The 20,690-nt window shown below is 43.8% G+C and overlaps 1 protein-coding gene across 5 annotated transcripts in view; it reads right to left on the minus strand.

Annotated features, from left to right (window-relative positions):
* Positions 1-20,690, minus strand: part of foxp2 (forkhead box P2) — a 924,460-nt gene that overhangs the window by 779,887 nt on the left and 123,883 nt on the right. The gene's annotated exons all lie outside the window — the stretch shown is intronic.

Raw genomic sequence — 20,690 nt, forward strand, 5'->3', positions numbered from 1 at the left:
ATAGATAAGTTAAGTGAGTGGGCAGAGATCTGGCAAATGGAATATAATGTGGGAAAATGTGAAATTGTCTATTTTGGCAGGAAGAATAAAAAAGAAGCATATTATCTAAATGGTGAGAGATTGCAGAGCTTCGAGATGCAGAGGGATCTGGGTCTCCTAGTGCATGAATCATAAAAGGTTAGTATGCAGGTTCAGCATAATAGAGTATCATTTATTGCGATAGGAATTGAATACAAAAGTAGTGAGGTTAGGCTTCAGTTATTCAGGGCATTGGTGAGACCACATCTGGGAGTACTGTGTACAGTATTGGTCTCCTTATTTAAGGAAGAATGCAAATGTGTTGGAAGCAGTTCAGAGAAGGTTTATTGGACTAATATCTGGAATGGGCGGCCTGTCTTATGAGGAAAGGTTGGACAGGCTAGACTTGTACTCGCTGGAATTTAGAAAAGTAAAAGGCGACTTGATTGAAACATATAAGATTCTGAGGGGTCTTGACAGGGTGGATGTGGAAAGGATGTTTCCTCTTGGGGGAAAATCTAGAACTAAGGGTCACTGTTTAAAAATAAGGGGTTGCCTGTTTAGGACAGAGATGAGGAGAAATGTTTTCTCTCAGATGGTCGTGAGTCTTTGGAACTCTCTTCCTCAAAAGGTAGTGGAAGCAGAGTCTTTGAATATTTTTAAGGCCGGGGTAGATAGATTCTTGATGAGCAAGAGGGTGAAAGCTTATTGGGGGTAGGTAAGAATGTAGAGTTCAGCCATGATCTTATTGAATGGCGGAGCAGGCTTGAGGGGCCTAGTAGCCTACTCCCGCTCCTAATTCATATGTCCATATCTAATGTTCTTTGCCCTAACCCAGGGCATTGAGGACAATTGTAGCACCAGCACCATAGCCCTGGCTAAAATTGGCTAGCTCAGCACAGATCAGGCATAAAACCTGCAAACAGTACCAATTGCACTGACAAATTCATTGATTTTTCTTATAATAATTATGATTTGTGCATTAATTTCAACTGAAGTTCATAAAACTTTGCATATCAAATTGCATATTGAAAAAAGCAACTTTTTGTGCATTCCAATAACTTATGAAACAAACATAATTTTGCCAAAATATTAGCAATGAAAATAGAATTTGTTCTGTAACTCCACAGATATAGCATCACTATGCTTCAGCCTTTACAAAAATCTAAAGACTTCCATAGATTTGTACATCATGTCTTCTCCATATATAACAACACATAACAACACTGGAAATTATATCAATCTCACTCTTTGGCATTGTGAAAGAAATACATTATGACTTGCTTCTGACGGTAAACTTCTCTGAGCTCTACAGCTTTGCTTGTCATAACACCAGCTGTGATATGTTAGTGAACAAATTAACCGCAGGTTCTCAGCTGGTAGCTGAAATCTGTGCATCAGCCAGGAACAACTTCTAGTTATGGAATTACTACCACTGAATAATGGAGTTTATTCAATTAATATTTTGCTCCATTCCCTTAAAATGTGGTCCTGAACTAGTTATGTATACGTTAGTATACTGTATGTATGTATTATTATTATAAAAATGGTTCAAACATGTATTTGCTGTCTGTCACTTTTCAAGGGTGACAGATAAATTTGTGACACCTCAAAGATAAATATAAAGAAACAAAGGAGCTCTTCAAGAACATAAAATAGCAGAGCCAGAACGAGCTCAGCCGCTTAATTGATCTTTGTACTAACTAACCTAGTGTTCACCCAACATAAACTGCACTTTGTGACCTTAAGGAGCACACCAGCACCATAGCCAAACAATTATACATCGAACCAGATTTTCAACTTGCAGCATTGGTGGAAAAAAGTGTTGCACCTCAGCCAATCATTATAGAAATTGCCTATTTTTCATTTCTAAAAAGAAAACGGGCAGTTTCTACAATGGCTGGCCCATTCACAAAGCCAGTTTTACACTCAGATGGCAAGTTGAAAGTCTGTACTTTACATGGTACAATGTTCCTGTGATTTTGAAATAGTCCATTCACTGATTAGCAGCTGCTTAACAGGTGATTTTCCAATATAAGAACTTTACATAGGCATGCACTTCCTCCTTTAACACGCTGTATGTTACACAGAAATGATTGACTTTGGCAATACCAAAATTCTCCAGCAACAGTATATACTGGAATCACATGGGCAGAATTTTTAGTTGGCGGTCGGGACCCCAGCGTCAGAACCATTTCCAGGACCTGGCCCCACACCGGCGGGCGGAGAGTAGTCACATCCCATAATTTTGGCCAAGGTCAGCAGCGAATTGACTGGAGGGCGGTTTGGCAGCCAATTAGCAGCAGCAGGCGCGGGATGGAGGCTGGGCTCTTAAAAGTGTGGGCCTGATTTAAAGGCATGACGGTAGCCATGAGAGTGACAGCTGTCTTGCATGGGACTACACCCAGCCATCAGAACCATCAGGAAGGACGGCCCCAGAAAAAAAAGGTATTTTTAGGGCTCGCCGGGGACAATTGGTTGGGCCCCGGCGAGACAAGGGGGGGCAGTTAGGGAGGTGGGAGAGTGTTGTGCGTTGGGGGCAGATGGGGCCTCAGCGGTGGTCCTCCATGGGACATAGGGGGCCCGATCAGGAGGGCCCCCACAACAGCCCGCAAGAAGGCTGCCTGGTTTTGTCAGGCGGGCATCTTGAGGCATCAGCCTCCCGCCAGCCATGGGTAAAGTACCCGCCATGGCTGTCAGAGACCATTATGTGCCAGTTAATTGGCCACTTAAGGGTCTTGATTGGCCTGCAGCGGGCGGGCAATTTCTTGCCGCTGCCACACCGTGTAAAATTGCAATGAGAGCGGGAGGAGGTCAGGAACGGCAATTTCCCCCCCCCCCCCCACCACCTCCCACTCAATTTTACACCCCCCACTACCAGCCCACTCATTTGGGAGGCATAAAATTCAAGCCAAGGAGTTACTTTTCCTTTTGACAAGAATTCCCTATAACTCTCAGGTCCTTTTTCGTGTCCCCCGCACTCAATGGTTTTTGTACTGGGTCTTACAGCCGCAGTCAGAGCTACAGCCTGATCTGTCATATTCTCAGTCAAGGCCCCTTTCTCTGCATTAGCCTTGGTACCCCACTAAGTACCATAAGTTTATCCCACAACTTCCAGCATTTTGCATGAAGGTGTCCCACCTTGTCACAATGGTGACACTTAGGCTTGCGGACCTCACTTCCACCCTCAGCAACTTCCTTTCTGGCCTGAGGAGGAGATCCCAGGGTGTTCCCAGCTGTCCCTTCCACCCTCCCACCTTCTACCCTTGTGGGGGTGATGGACAAAGGGTTTGGGCTTATAAACAAGCTTGTAATCATCAGTGATTTCCGATGCCCGACTAGCCGTTGAAACATTCTGGTTCTCTACATGCGTTCTTATTAACAGAGGGAGTGAATTTTTAAATTCTTGCAGGAGAATTCATTCCCTACAGCTCTCATATGTGGCCTCTACCTTTAGTGCCCACATCCAACAATCGAAATTAATTTGCTTTGGCCTCTCAAAATCTATATAAGTCGGCCCAGGCTGTCTCCAGAGGTTCGAAATTTCTGCCTGTATGCTTCAGGGACCAACTCATAAGCAGTGGGAATAGCCTTTTTTGCCGTCTCACAATCTGCAGAGGCCTCCTTAGAAAGCATGGCATAAACCTCATGAGCTCTGCCCATCAACCTGCTGTGCATAAGCTGTGTCCAACTTTCCTTCGGTCACTTCATTTGTCTGGCTATCTTTTCAAAAGAAATGAAAAATGCCTCTACGTCCCTTTCCTCAAACTTCAGGAAGTCTTGTACAAATTTAAACAGCGGGGCGGCGCAGTGGTTAGCACCGCAGCCTCACAGCTCCAGGGACCCGGGTTCGATTCTGGGTACTGCCTGTGCAGAGTTTGCAAGTTCTCCCTGTGTCTGCGTGGGTTTCCTCCAGGTGCTCCGGTTTCCTCCCACATGCCAAAGGCTTGCAGGTTCATAGGTTAATTGGCCATTATAAATTGCCCCTAGTATAGGTAGGTGGTAGGGAAATATATAGGGACAGGTGGAGATGTGGTAGGAATATGGGATTAGTGTAGGATTAGTATAAATGGGTGGTTGATGGTCGGCACAGACTCGGTGGGCCGAAGGGCCTGTTTCAGTGCTGTATCTCTAAACTAAGCTCGCCAATGGGTCTTGGGCTGGAGTCAGATCTTTCCTCACCAAAATTTTCACTGGAGTCAAGACCACCTCTTTGTCTTTGTTACATCTTTCAAATTTGAATTCCCTTCCTTCTCTTTCTCTTTGAAATTGTAGTTCAAGTTTTTGCATCTCTTTTTCCTATTCAAGATCAAGCTGCTTCATCTGTAACTGAATTTTAGCTCATTCAACTGCACTACCATACGGTTCACCTTTTTCATCTTCCAATTTCAAATGGTGTGCTATTACTGCAATTATTTCCATTTTCTTAGCTCCTGGTTTAACTCTAACAACCAACATTTCTGCTAAATCCTTTAGCCTAGCCTTAGTTAAGTTTCACAAATCACTCAGGGATACATCCTCCTTCCCCAGAAAGGTCGCTGCAACTAACAAAGACATTCTGGTGGTGTAAACTTTACTCTAATGCACAAGAAACCTGTTTTTTTTTTAACTTTTCCACTTTTCACTTATTATTACCCCACTTACAATTGCATGTCATTGGCATTGGGTTATCCTGCACAGAATCCCCAATTACATGTTACAACCAAGGTGCGAGGAGTACACAGTTTTCTCTCGTTCCACTTCTCACAACATATATTTAAATGTTTACCCAGTTATCGATACGGTCAATCATAGACTCTGACTTTATCCCAGAATAAAATATTCCAATGAGGTTTCTTCAATAAACAATAAAATTATCCATTTATTATCAAAATAAGATTTATCCTGTAACAAAGCAAAGCATTAACATGCAGATTGAAATAGGAAAGTTTCCTTTTTAAATTCCCCACACACAAACTCACACTGAAAAAAATACAGAAATTCCCTTTCTGCAGAGGTTTGTTACAAAAAAAGACAAAAAAAAATACTTTGGCCAAATACTTGTAAATTCTTTCAGAAAAATAAAGAGAAGCTATGGAAAGATGTTGGTTGTCCCTTTTGGTCTGCTTCCCAAATATGCATAGCCTGCTGTCACTGGAATGTTCCTGGAACAGATTTTTTCAGGTGACGTTGAGGATCAGTTTGGCAGGCTTTCCAGGAAAAATGCAGCAACAGGGGTTTCTGGCAGGCCTTTCAAGAGGAATGCAGCATCAAGAGTTTCAGTTATCACATTGAATATGCTGGGTTTTTTCACAGAGCTCACAGGCTTTTAAAAAATATGAAAAAGGCTGAGCTGAGGTTTTATCCTTGGCAGGTTGATTTTCAAAACTCCTTTCAAAACACTGTCCACACCCCAAGTCACTGTCCAAAGTGTTATGCAGACACCACCTCCCACCCCCCGCCCCCACAACCTGCCAAGAATGAGGCATATTAATTTTGTCATATGAACATTGATTTTAAACTGTTGCTGGAGTGAAGAAATTACTTGTTTGAAGATCACCAGACACTGGGCTGGAAGGACATGTGCATACTAAGAGACACTGCTTGTGGAGATAAAGGACTACTCCCCGCTCCAAGTAACCCAAATGGATTTTGATCACCAGACATTGAAGGTGTAAGGATGCGATTTGAGGCCCTAAGATGATACAATCCACAGAGCCAGGACTGATTAAACCAGCTGGTCAAAGGACTAACTGACTGGACCAGGTTCTTTTGAACTAGCCACAGGACAGTTTGAATTCAGAAAGCGGTGTGCAACTGAAGCTGGAACAATGAGGCCTCTCTCTCTCTCTCTCTCTCTCTCTCTCTCGCTTTCTCCCACGGAAGACACGTAAACCTCAAGAGAGAAAAGACTCCTACCTTGGAACAAATTGAAGTGTGAACTGGGCCCCAATGAATTGGCAAGACTTACCGGCAACCAAAGACTCCAAATTGAACTGAAAGGACTGCGACTACCAGATATTGCCTCAAACTTTGCCCCTTTATTCCTTATATTTTTTCAGTCTCTAACTGCATGTGTGTTTATTGCGTATGCATGCTAGCGTGGTTGCATTGCATATTAGTAGTCGTTAACTGGATTAGAGTTTAAAATGAATAAACTTCTACCTTTCTTGTTTAAATCTAAGTAAATCTATTTGATTTCTTTGCCTTACAATTGGAGCAGTGAACAACGATTCACTAAGGAGGAGCTAAAAGCACAGTGTTTTAAAACTAAACCCTGTTACGGTTAAACCAGGCAAAGGCTGAGAGGGAACCCCTAGATCCCTTCTCACTTGGTCGTAACAAAAGAAAAATCAAAAGCAATATCTCAAGAGTCAAGCCTCCTAACCCCTATAAATCTTGACCTGTCACTTCTCTGTAAACATCTTCCGCAGGTCCAAAAGCTGCTGGGTACTGACCTGAAGACAGGTGACTTCCAGTCAGGGTTGTTTACAAACCAAGTCCAAAAGACCTTGCGATGACCTCTTTTTAAAAAAAAACACAAAGTCCAGTATCTATGGAATCCTTTTCAGTTTTATAACCCAAGTCCTCAAAAAGAATTCACAAAAAATGGAAGCACTTTCATAACAACATGCACAGAATGCATGCTACATTCCGTAACATTGACCAATTAGTGATGCTGATGTGCAAAGATGCATGGAGTGGATGCCAGATGCACCCCAGCTGGTGGTTTTTGTTGGGTTTAGTTGTAATTGTATTGGTAGCATTGTATGGCATTCTAAAGGAAGTCTTAGACTCTGGTAAAGGTTAACTAACAACTCTATTATTTACAGTTGCAATATACACTCTCCACAAGCCACCTAAGCTAGCATCCTTCATGCTGCTTTACCTTCTTCTCCTAAAGCCTATCTCATGTGACTGTTACATCATTGCTCTTACAGGGGGAGGGATCTCTCTCACTGTCTTTGGTATTAATCCTTTACAACCTTATACTACATCTCCCCCCCACCCCCCCCCCCCACCCCACCACCCCCAAGTCTTCATCCAACATTTTTCCACACATTCATAACGTTCCTACTACTCTCCCCCCAAATCTTTGACTTTACAGTTTCAGTCTTATTGGAGGTTTGACAACTCTCTCCGATCTGGTTGTAATCTGTCTGGGACGATCAGTAGTCCTCAGAGGAAATCTGGGTTGCTGTCTTGGTTTTTCGTTTCCACAGGTTGTAGTATTCCATTCGGTTTGGGTTTGTTCCTCTGCATCTGGATCTTTCAGGTGGATTACTAGCTGTTGCTTTTGCGGAAGAATGAAATTCCTCAGATTCCTTCATATGTTCCCTTCATTCGTTTGGATAACATACGATCTCTGTTAGTCCTCATGTTTATGGATTACTGTACCTTCTCATTCCAGGTCATGTATCCAAACTTTTTGACTATTGTTTAATTTGGGTAAACCTCTCGCTCAAAATCTATTATAATTCTGGGTTTGTTTCCTTCTGTAGGAGTTTTCTCTTTCTGGAACTTTCTCATAGTCCTGAGTCTTCAATCCAGGTGTCAACTGTTAAGGCAACACTGGAAGCTGTGTTCTTAATTCTGCTGGTGATAATCCACACAGCAGTGGTGTTGAGTCATAAACTAGGAGTGAGATAGGAAGCTCTTCATTTTTCTTTAGTAAAGATTTTATGGTTCTCACGCCTCGTTCTCCCTCGCCATTGGACTCTGGATACCTCGTTGAGTTCATAACATGCAAAAAGCCCATCTTCAAGGCAAACTGGATACAACATTCATTCGTGAACTGTAGTCCGTTGTCTGATAATATTTCATCTAGAATTCCATATGTCGTGAAGCTATCCTTAAGGATTCTGATAACTACCTCGGTGGTCGTAGAATGTAATCATCAGACTTCTATCCACCTGGAAAATAATCGATAATGATGATATACGTCTTTCCACGAAACATGAATAAATCCATGCGTAACCTTTGCCAAGGTCTAGTTGAAAGGTAGTCAACAGTGGTTCGCGCTGTTCTGGCCTCTGTATCATGCAAGTCTGAAAGTTGTTGATCATGGTCTCGATAGCCTTAGATATCCCAGGCCGCCATGCCCAAGATTGTGCCCTCGCTCTGCACTTTGTTATACCCAAATGGCCTTGGGTGTAATCAATCTAAGATAGCAGATCTCATTGAAGTAGAACAATTCTGTTGTTGTAAACTAATAAGTCATCAATTATGGTAAAGTATTTCCTATACTGATGGAACATCTTAATTGTTCTCCCTCCTGGACCTTCTTGTGACCATCCATGTGCAAATGCACTCTTCGTCATTCTTCTGTGCTTGCCATATTTCTCGCAACTTTTGTGTGCTTGCTGGACAACCTTGTGTTCCAAGTATGATTCTATGTCACATACAAAATTCACATCTTCCTGTGATGGATGATCTACAGTTGCCCTTGATAACGCATCAGCTGATGATTAGAAGGAATTGTTTACCATGGGGTTGCTTGAGTTCAGCTAAATTTTTAATCAACTGCAGTTGTAAGCATGCATTCCTGCTCAGTAAAGAAAATTCTTGATTATATGTCTTCCACAATGTCTCTACCAGTTGTCTTCCTTTATGCTGAAGAGTTGCTTGTAGTTTGCCATTTACTCACAGTTGTGTCCCGGCTGGACCATGCAACTGTATATCTGTTGGTTGCAGGTCATGTCTCTTCATCCAAGGCTCTTGGTCAGACAATACCATGTCGCTAGCCCTGTATCAAGCTTAACATTCATGTAGATGCCTGCTGTCCAGAAATCTTGGTCTGGATTACTGATTTCTCCCAAGAACTCTCCTAGTTCTTTCTCTTGTGGGTATTGCTGTACTTGATTCACTGCTCTTTGCATGAACGTCTTGTGCTTTGTACTTTTAAGCCAAGAAATTTTACTGTGGCATAGCTTCCCAGAGTGTCCAGTTTTTCCAGACTTAAAACAGTCAGCTTTACTTGCTGGGCACTGCTCTCGTCTGTTGGTCTTCTTGGCTCACAAAATTGGCAAGGTTTTCCCATGTCATGCGCCTTCCTATCTGTATGTTTTTTTTTCTGTTTCTCAAAGTGTTTCCCTGGTTTTTGCTTAACCTACTGTACAGGCATGGAATCCTTCTCATCCACGGCTTATCTTCAGCTCCATATTCTGTTTGCGAACTTCAGTCAGTCTTACCATTTGAATGGCTTTTTCCAGTGTAAGGATTGCAACAGGTCTGACAAGGGCTTATCCGCTATGCCAACAACCATCCTGTCTCTGATTAGTTCTGCCTTTAATTTGCTGTATTTACAATCTTCTGCCAATCTATACAGGTCATTAATATAGGCGTCTACAGAGTTGCCTATCATCTGCACCAGTTATTAAATTTGGCTCTTTCCAAGATTTTATTGGTACAGGGATTAAAATATTAATAAAAGGCTTAGAGTAACACTTTGAATTTATTGGTAGCCTCATTGAACCTTTGTCGGACAATTATGTCGTCTGCAATCGCCCCTACTGAATATGGAAGGGTGTTCACTTGTTCCATGTCAGATTTTGTATTGAGTTGCTCAGCAATTCTAAACCTTAGGAACTTTTTCTTCATGATAGCCATTTTGAATCTGATTGGGTCCCTCTTGATTCTGAAATCTCTCAGGCATTTTGGATCCATATTACTTTCTTAATAGACTTTTTAGGGTGTTCCCCCTTTCTTCGAGAAATTCACTTTGTTTTTTTCAGGCTTAGTTTCCTTAATGGAGGTGTCCCAGCTGTTTTTGAGAGTTCCCCACTGCTAAATAGGCTCTCTGCTGATTGGAGTCATACCTAGCACAAAGGAAGATGGTTGTGGTTGTTGGAGGTCAATCATCTCAGTCTCAGGACATCACTGCAGGAGTTCCTCAGGGTAGTGTCCTAGGCCCAAACATCTTCAGCTGCTTCATCAATTACCTTCCCTCCATCATAAGATCAGAAGTGGGGAAATTCGCTGATGATTGCACAATGTTCAGCACCATTCGTGACTCCTCAGACCGTGTCCAGATGCAGCAAGACCAGGACAACATCCAAGCTTCGGCTGATTAGTGGCAAGTAACATTCGGGCCACACAAGTGGCCTTTGTTCGGAGGAGAGTTTCATCTGTTGACTTTTTTTTTATTAAAATAAAACCACCCAGTTTGTATATTTTGGCAATTATGGCAATTATGGCATTATGGCAATGACGATCTCAAACAAGAGAGAATCTAACCATCTCCCCTTGATGTTCAATGGCATTACCATCACTGAATCCCCTACTATGAACATCCTGGGGGCTTACCACTGACCATAAACTGAACTGGACCAGGCACATAAATGCTGTGGCTACAAGAGCAGGTCAGAGGCTAGGAACTCCGTGCGAGTAACTCACCTCCTGACTCCCCAGTGCTTGTCCACCATCAATAAGGCACAAGTCAGGAGTATGATAGAATACTCTCCAACTTGCCTGGATGGGTGCAGCTCCAACAACACTCAAGACGCTGGACACCATCCAGGACAAAATAGCCCACTTGATTGGCAGCTCATCCACCACCTTCGACATTCACTCCCTTTACCACCAATGCACAGCGGCAGCAGTGTGTACTAGCTACAAGATGCAGTGTAGAACTCACCAAGGCTCCTTCGACAGCACCTTCCAAACCCGCGACCTCTACCACCTAGAAGGACAAGGGCAGCAGATACATGGGAACACCACCACCTGTAAGTTCCCCTCTAAGCCTCACACCATCCTGACTTGGAACTATATCGCCGTTCCTTCATTGTCGCTGGGCGAGAATCATGGAACTCCCTCCCTAACAGCACTGTTGGTGTACCTACACTGCAAGGACTGCAGCGGTTCAAGAAGGCAGCTCACCACCAACTTGTCAATGGCAATTAGGGATGGGCAATAAATGCTGGCCTAGCCAATGATGTTCACAGCCCATGAATGAATAAAAAAAACCTTGTAATTTATTCATAACATTGGAAATGGTGAGCTTTGATCCCAGACGTGTGAGCTTACATTCCTTAATGGCAAGAGTTGAAAAGAAGGAAGAATATGGTCGAGTGGAAGCCTGTGACCAGTGGTGTACTGCAAGGATTGATGCTGGGACACATGCTGCTTGTAGTGTACGTTAATGATTTAGATGTGAATATAGGAGGTATGATCAGTAAGTTCGCAGATGACACGAAAATTGATGGTGTCGTAAATAGTGAGGAGGAAAGCCTTCGATTACAGGACAATATAGATGGGCTGGTAAGATGGGTGGAGCAGTGGCAAATAGAATTTAATCCTGATAAGTGTGAAGTGATGCATTTTGGGAGGACTAACAAGGCAAGGGAATATACAATGGATGGTAGGACCCGAGGAAGTACAGAGATGTCAGAGGGATCTTGGTGTATTTGTCCATAGATCACTGAAGGCAGCAGCACAGGTAGATAAGGTGGTTTGGAAGGCATATGGGATACTTGCCTTTATTAGCCAAAGCATAGAATAGAAGAGCAGGGAGGTTATGATGGAGCTGTATAAACGCTAGTTCGGCCACAGCTGGAGTACTGCGTATAGTTCTGAGCACCACACTATAGGAAGGATGTTACTGCACTGGAGAGGGTGCAGAGGAGATTCACCAGGATGTTGTCTGGGCTGGAGCATTTCAGCAATGAAGATAGACTGGATAGGCTAGGGTTGTTTTCCTTAGAGCAGAGAAGGTTGAGGGGGGACCTGATTGAGGTATACAAAATTATGAGGGACATTGATGGGATAGATAGGAAGAAACTTTTTCCTTAGCGGAGGAGTCAATAACCGGGGGGGATAGATTTAAGGTAAGGGGAAGGAGGTTTAGAGGGGCTTCGAGGAAAAATTATTTCACCCAGAGGGTGGTTGGAATCTAGAACCTACTGCCTGAAGGGGTGGCAGAGGCAGGAACCCTCACAACATTTAATAAGTATTTAGATGAGCACTTGAAATGCCATAGCATACAAGGCTACGGGCCAAGTGCTGGAAAATGGGACTAGAATAGATAGGTGCTTGATGGCACGGACATGATGGGCCGAAGGGCCTGTTTCTGTGCTGTATAATTCTATGACTCTATGTGGTGAAGGGAAGCAGTGAACTTTGAATGTGGGGCACTGAAACCACTGGACAGATATGGACTATACAGTGCCATTAAGAATGGTTCTATTCAAGGTTGTGTGTTTAATGGATGTGTTCTCACAGGCAGAGCAAAGAATGTCAGTGTATGCAGTCCTGCTGGATGAGTAGTGCTCAGATGAAATGTGCCTGGAGTTCATGCCATCTTGATGAGAACTTTTGACGCTTGAGATGGCCCCAACTACCTCCCCGCATAGCATGGGTGTCATTCTACTCTGCAACTTTCTCCTCCTCCAATGAACTGTGCCATCTAGCACTTCACCCTCTCTGCAGGGCCACGTTATGGAAAGTGCAGTAGACCACCACAATTCACAAGACCCCTTCAGGAGTATACCACCATCTGACCGGTCGAGGCACTAGAATCACATCTTCAGAAGTCCAATGGCCTGCTCGAAGGTGGTCCTTGTGAGCAGATGGCTTTGGTTGTAGCACCTCTATCCCTCTGTCATTGCATCAAGTAAAGCAGTGAGTAGCCATTCCAAGGGATATCCCTTGTCCCCTAGAAGCCATCCATGGAGTTTCAATGGTGACATGAAGAGCTGCAGCATCCTGGACTGCCGGAGGATGAAGGCTTCATGGCAGCTTCCAGGATAGTGAGCACACTCATAGAGTCATAGAAAGATAAAGAACTGAAACAGGTCCTTCGGCCCACCGAGTCTGTGCCGACCATCAACCACTCACTTATACTAATCCTACATTAATCCCGTATTCCCTACCACATCCCCACAATTCCCCTACCACCTACCTACACTAGGGGCAATTTACAATGGCCAATTTACCTATCAACCTGCAAGCCTTTGGCTGTGCGAGGAAATCAGAGCACCCGGAGGAAACCCACGCAGACACAGGGAGAACTTGCAAACTCTGCACAGACAGTACCCAGAATTGAACCCGGGTCGCTGGAACTGTGAGGCTGTGGTGCTAACCACTGTGCCGCCTTCATGCATAAATCACTTGTGGTTGCATACCTGAACATTTAGGGAGTGGAAACCCATCCTGTTGATGATGCCTGCACCTGTGCGAATCCAGCAATTGAGGCGAAACCCACTGCCCTTTGTGCCTGCGAGATCCCAACTGTCTGGAATTGAATGTACTGCCCAGCTCTCATAAATAGGACATCAGTGACCTGCGAAATGCAATGGTGTGATGCTGCTTGTGAGACTCCACCAAGGTCCGCTGCTGATCCTTGGAAGGAACCAGAGGCAACGAAATTCAAGGCCATGGTGACTTTAACGGCTACTGGCAGGGCATAGTGAGCAGAACTGCAAGGTCTGAGGTCTTCCTCAATAAGGGCACAAGTCTCAGTTACCATCTGCCTAGATAAGCGCAGCCTCCTGTGGCACGGATTCTCTGACATGTCCAGGTAGCTTCTTCTTCAGCAGTATACTTGATGCTGAGGGTATGGCCTTTCTTGGCTTACTGCCTCTTGTTCCTCTCCTCTGCCCTTCTCACGCCCAGGACTCTGCATCTGCTCCTGAGGATGCTGATACTCATTGCTACTGGTCCTCAACTCTAAGAACCTTAATCCCATGTCCAGCTGTTGCCTTGCTTGCAGTCAGCTGCACTTACAATGATTACTGCGCCCACTCCCCCCACCCTCGATGGTCCCACAATCCCTGAATGATCACGACCCCCTCCACCGACCAAAGCCACTTGCTCCGCTAACTCTGGTCACACGATGGCAACTGTGTGCCAATAGCTGAGTGCCCCTCAGCTGTGCACCCGTTTATGGGCCCATCTAATTGAATGGTATGGTCATGACTGGCTCCCTGCTATGCTGCTGTTCCCTTCTACTTGGACTGTTCCAGATCCATCATGGAACCTGTGCCCTCCCCCGCCCCCCCCGCAAAAAAAAAAGCAAACTGGCCCGAAAAGGGCTCGTTAACAATGTTATGACCAGGCGAGAAAGAGGTCAAGGAGTCCCTCTCTGCCTTCACCTGGCCTTACTGTAACAGGGTTTAATTTTAAACACACCGTATTTTGAGCTGCCCCTTGATGAATCCTTGTTCACCGCTTTCCATTTATAAGGCAAAGAAATTAGCACAAACAGGTTTTCTTAAGTTTAAAGAAAGGTGAAATTTATTAAAACAACTCTAATTCAGTTAATGCCTCTGGATACTTGATGCGCCCAAGCTAGCATGCATATGTGATAGGGGACAGAAAAGAGAAAAAAAAAATAAAGTGGAAAAGTTTGCGGCAATCTTTGAGGAGGGCTTCTTTTGTTACTGTGCTTCGAGCTCGCTGTGGAGTCCTTGATTGAAGATATGGTCTTGCTTTTTGTTGGGGCCCAGTATTCTTCTTAAACCTTGTTCACTGTAGGAGCCTTTTCTCCCTTGGGGTTCACGTGTCTTCAATGGATTCCAAAGCTGGTGAGAAAGAGATGGGAGCAGGCAGGAGAGGCTCTTTTCAATCCAGGAGCCAAGAGCTTTCTGCCAGTTCAAACACTGTCGCTGCAACTTAAAACTCCCCAGGCTAGCCAGCAGTGTGGTCACTTGACCGACTGGTTTGGCCAGGTCTGTTCTGTGTATTGCATGGGAGCAGGGGATAGCTCCTTTGTTCCAATACCGTCTGCTAATATGCAAAATTGTCCTTCCAGCCAGGGGCCAGCAACCCTTGTAATAGGCCTTCTCTTCTTCCCACCAACAATTTTAAATTTAATGTCCACGTGGTGAAATTAATGTGCCTCATTCTTGGCAGGTGGGGGCCTACATGACAACAAGCTGAATTGGCCTTTGATCCATTTCAGGCAGGTTGACCATGTCCCATCTTTTCCCCTTCGAAGCAAAATCACCAAGTGTCAAAACGGCAACAGTTAACCAGCACGATGGCCAGCCTCGCGAGTTTACGTGCCTGTCCACCTCTGTTTCCCGTCCCATATCGGAGCAAAAATTCTGCCCAGTATTTCCACAACTGAACCACTGTTAGACTCTGTAGCTTTAAAAAGTAACATAAAGCTCCATCTTAGCAGCAGAATATTACAATCCGTTCCACATGATATGCTATTCCTGTCCTTTTAAACAGCACACTCTCTAACTTCCTGTGGGCTGCACACAAGTGTGGTCCTTGTAATTTTTGGCAATTATATGAAATGGTGACATCAATGGACTGGCCTTATGCACTCCACCCTATTTTCAGGGACGGATGGGAATTCAGGGGACTCCACTGTGCAGATTGTTCTCCAGAGCAGATGGGGAAAACATAGTCACATTGGCAGTGGACCAGAAGAGCATTTGTGCCATCTTACTCACTCAGAAATCTTAAATAAACAAAATCTTTCCTTTTTGTGAGTAGCCTGAAGCAGTCCTGTTAAGATGCCTCAACGCTGGGTACCAACAGTTAGAGTATTCTGCAGCATACACTCTACCAATTGGTGCCTCAAAAATGCATTGGGGTCCTCGATACATCACAGGCCGTTTTTTAGCATTTTGACTCTCACCTGGTCTAGGTGGCCCCAAGAAAATGGCAGTGGGGAGAAGCAGAATCAGAAGAGGCAGCAAGCGATTTTCAAGCTGCTACTGCCCCATTGTTTAGTGAGTCAGAGGTTTTGTTGTTTCAAGAAGAGTTGATGATTTGCAAAAGTAGGGGGTGGGGGGTGGTTGGTGAACATCTCTACTGAATGAATTTGTAAAGGAATTGAAAAGTAATCACCCCAGAGACAGTGATGTAAATGTTTTTTGATTGCTTCCTGGAAAATATATGAATAGTATTTTCCTTACCCACTGTCTGAGCAAATAAATAAATATGTTCCCCTCGCATACTGAGCCTACCTAAATAAATTCATCGATCTAATATTTAATTGTGGTTGTAAAAACAATGCAATGAATATGTTAATATGAAGCAGTACCTGGGATGTAAAAGCAAGTAAGGTTGAAACATATCACAGAATAAACGTGGAGAAAAGGATTATTTTAATCAGATCTCACTATTGTATATTGGTGATGAAAATGTTGGCCATTGCACGCTATACTAATTTTAGGCAATAAGTGAAGGCAACAACATCTCACCATCAATGTCACAAAACTGGACCTGTTAATGAGCCCAAAGAAAAAATGTTTGTGATGTAGCCAATTACAAAAACAAAGCTTTAAACATATTTTTATGATTTCATATATATGCACACAGTGGAATAACTGACACATCTAAAGCCATCACACTGCATGTGACAAAACCTACTGGGTTCCCTTTGGCGCACTCATTTCTTGCATTCTGCAAAGGCACTTGAAAACATTCTTACAGTCTACTTGTCAGTTGAAAAGAACCAGTAATGAGATCTGGGGGTTTCTGACAATGGTCCTCAACAGCTTCAAATAATACTGTATAAATCATGCGATCTCATTCAAATTTATATTGCAATATATTAACCGTGCACTATTCAAAAAGGCAGGAGTGACTCGATATACACAGGTGACATATCTAACACACAACTCAGCTGTAAGATGCTGGCACAGCACCAAAATTAACACAAAATCTTCACAATAAATAACAAAAAAAATCTTGCATTGATCTAGATTTTCATCGGTGGATTACACAAAAGGAATATATATATGGTTTTCCTTCATGCTACATTCAGTTTAAAGGTTGAAAACAATTATATTTATTTGAATGCAATCTTTTTTTTTCTTTCTTCTTTTGGGCCTCCTTATCTCGAGAGACAATGGATACGCGCCTGGAGGTGGTCAGTGGTTTGTGAAGCAGCGCCTGGAGTGGCTATAAAGGCCAATTCTGGAGTGACAGGCTCTTCCACAGGTGCTGCAGAGAAATTTGTTTGTTGGGGCTGTTGCACAGTTGGCTCTCCCCTTGCGCCTCTGTCTTTTTTCCTGCCAACTACTAAGTCTCTTCGACTCGCCACAATTTAGCCCTGTCTTTATGGCTGCCCGCCAGCTCTGGCGAATGCTGGCAACTGACTCCCACGACTTGTGATCAATGTCACACGATTTCATGTCGCGTTTGCAGACGTCTTTATAACGGAGACATGGACGGCCGGTGGGTCTGATACCAGTGGCGAGCTCGCTGTACAATGTGTCTTTGGGGATCCTGCCATCTTCCATGCGGCTCACATGGCCAAGCCATCTCAAGCGCCGCTGACTCAGTAGTGTGTATAAGCTGGGGGTGTTGGCCGCTTCAAGGACTTCTGTGTTGGAGATATAGTCCTGCCACCTGATGCCAAGTATTCTCCGAAGGCAGCGAAGATGGAATGAATTGAGACGTCGCTCTTGATAATGATATGTAAAACATGTAATAAGCTACTCTTTTTCTATTACAATGAACTTGATATTGCACTATTGTGACTCTCGTAACCTTGATCAATTGCTATCACGTGGGAGGATTGTAGAAAATGACTAAGCAACAATCTTGGCTGTTTTGGTAATGTGTAAGTGTAATATATTAATTTTAAATTACATCACTAACACACAAAGGTAGATTGACAAATTTGTAGAGAGAGCAACAGATCTGATGAAAGGTCACAGACCTGAAACATTAACTCTGCTTCTCTCTTCACACATGCTGCCTGACCTGCTGAGTATTTCCAGCACTTTCTGTTTTTATTTCAGATTTCCAGCATCTGCAGTATTTTTCTTTTATTGACAAATTTGTACATCTGGCACAAGGCTTTGCACATTCAGAAATTCCTGTAAAAGGTTTGACACCCTGCAGAATTTTCCATTCCCTGTGGTACACTGAGCTGCACTCAAATTCCTGAAATGCATGTCTGGTATATGAAGCTCTCCACTCAAGGCATAAATTTGTAAAATTTTTATTTTTATTTTATTTAGAGATACAGCACTGAAACAGGCCCTTTGGCCCACCGTGTCTGTGCCGACCATCAACCACCCATTTATACTACTCCTACATTAATCCCATATTCCTACCACATCCCCTCAATTCCCCTACCTACACTAGGGGCAATTTACAATGCCCAATTTACCTATCAACCTGCAAGTCTTTGGCTGTGGGAGGAAACCGGAGCACCCGGTGGAAACCCACGCGGTCACAGGGAGAACTTGCAAACTCCGCACAGGCAGTACTCAGAATTGAATCACGGGTCGCTGGAGCTGTCAGGTTGCGGTGCTAACCACTGCGCCACTGTGCCAAGAAGTATATATAATGCTATTATCCAAGATCAATTTTAAGTACAGCTTAGCAATTTATAGGTTAAGTTCACAAATTTCCGCATACCTACCACACTACTGAGTGCAGTTTCCAAATTTTGTACTCCAAAATTTGAAGAGCAATACCTTGTTGAATATTATCATGCTTCTATTACTCTAGGACCTTCCGAGAAGCAATAGAGAACACATAATGCCCTTTATCCATGACAACCTACTGATATCCCCTGTCCCTGCTTCCTCCACCGTTAATTTGAAGACTGTGAGCAAGACCAACCATGCAGTTACCTCAACTCCTGCCTATTAAAATGCCCCAATCAAATGCCAGTCCCTCTTGTCTCAACCTATCATTCTACAATTGCAGCCCAAGCTTTCCCCTGCTCTTACCAACCTCATCTTTCCCACAAGATTCACTTTAGCTCCCTTGATCCACTGTCCACTTGATTTCTAGCTACTCGACTACTTTTCCTGGTTCTCCTGCTTGCCAACATCGGTGTCTACCTTTGATCAAGTACTGCCATTTTTTCCTTTCAAAACTTCCACCATAATTTCCTCTCTCAAAAATCCCTATGCCTTAACCTGACCTTCCTCTGCAACTACCATTCCCTCACCTTGCTTTGCTTTCTGAGATGACTGACTGTGCCTTTGCCACCTAGTTCTATGCCCATCACTCCCAAACTCCTGTTCAAAACCACTGAGTCCTGTTTGTGCCCCATTCACGCAATCCACCAAGTCAATGACCCTGTAACTGAAACCAGGTTACAAAAGCCACACTGGTCCTCCTCAATCCCTCTACAGCATTCAACACAGTAAACCACACACCCCTCTTCACCTTCTATTCTTGATGGCCCTGCTCCAATATCATTGCTTCTTTGCTACCAACACTATGCCCTCACTGGCTGCACACTCAAATTGAACCAGGCTGCATATAAACTTGATCATTCTATTCAAGGTGGAGATGAGTTTCAAGTCGCATATCTATCACAAAGACTTCTTATTTCCACCTGCGCAATATTGCCTGCCTCTGTACCGAACACATTTCCCTACCTCCTGATTTCTTCTAAAACCTTTATCTATTCCTTCATCACCTCTACAATTGATTTCTCTCTTGCTGGCTTCCCTACCACAATTGTCCATAACCACAACTCACCCAAAACTGCTGCTCGGATTTTGGCCCACAGAAAATGCCATTTTATCATACCTGTCTTCACTAACTTACAATGATGTTCTTTACTCCAGCATATCAAATTTATATTCCTTGTCCTCATCTCTCAATCTCCCCATAGGCCTGTAGCATCCAAACTCTACAAGCTCCTACAGTCTTGCATCCTTTCCTGTGCCTTCCAAACCTGCTTCTGGCAAAGTCTTCAGCCATTTTGGTACTACTTTCTGGACATACCTTCCCCTGTATTCCACTCTACCTATCTCTCTGCTTTTAAAAGGCTTTACAAATCAAGCTTTCAATTATCTGTCCCCCACTACGTCTTGGTGTTCATTTCTTTCTTTGTAAGTGTTTTTGGGGTTGTATATTATATTTATTTAGAGATACAGCACTGAAACAGGCCCTTCGGCCCACCGAGTCTGTGCTGACCATTAACCACCCATTTATACTAATCCGACACTAATCCCATATTTCTACCACATCCTCACCTGTCCCTATATTCCCCTACCACCTACCTATACTAGGGGCAATTTATAATGACCAATTTACCTATCAACCTGCAAGTCTTTGGCTGTGGGAGGAAACCGGAGCACCCAGCGAAAACCCACACAGACACAGGGAGAACTTCCAAACTCCATACAGGCAGTACCCAGAATTGAACCCGGGTCGCTGGAGCTGTGAGGCTGCAGTGCTAACCACCGCCCATACTTTAAAAAAGGCACTATATAAATATAAGTTGTGGAAAATAGTGTTTCATTTTTTTTCCCTCAAGAAAAGTCCTTTGAAAAAGTTGAAGTATTGATGTAATATTTGCAATTCTGGTTACTTCCACTGCTCCTGAAAAGGATTTCCCCACAGTGTTTTCATTCTCAATAGTTTAACCATCAACACACAGGAGTGGTGGGGATTACCAAAAGCAAATCCTGGCATGCTCTGTGAATCGTCAGTTTTGCCATCAATCACGGCAAAGTTTTGGGAGTTGTAGACATAGATGCATGCTGTATTGGTGAGTCCCTTAGCTGACAATGACAGCTTTGGAAACCATTGAACCGTAGAAAAGTTAGGGCACAGAAGGAGGCCATTCAGCCCATTGTGTCTGCGCTGGCTGAAAAATCTAGCCGCCCAATCTAATCCTACCTTCCAGCAGCTGGTCCGTAGCCTTGCAGGTTACAGAACTTCAGGTGCATGTCCAGGTACCTTTTAAATGAGTTGAGGGTTTCTGCCTCCACCACCGTTCCTGGAAGTGAATTCCAAACAACCACCAACCTCTG

Source organism: Heterodontus francisci, chromosome 18 (assembly GCF_036365525.1).
Source record: "Heterodontus francisci isolate sHetFra1 chromosome 18, sHetFra1.hap1, whole genome shotgun sequence".
In the NCBI taxonomy this organism is placed as follows: Eukaryota; Metazoa; Chordata; class Chondrichthyes; order Heterodontiformes; family Heterodontidae; genus Heterodontus; species Heterodontus francisci.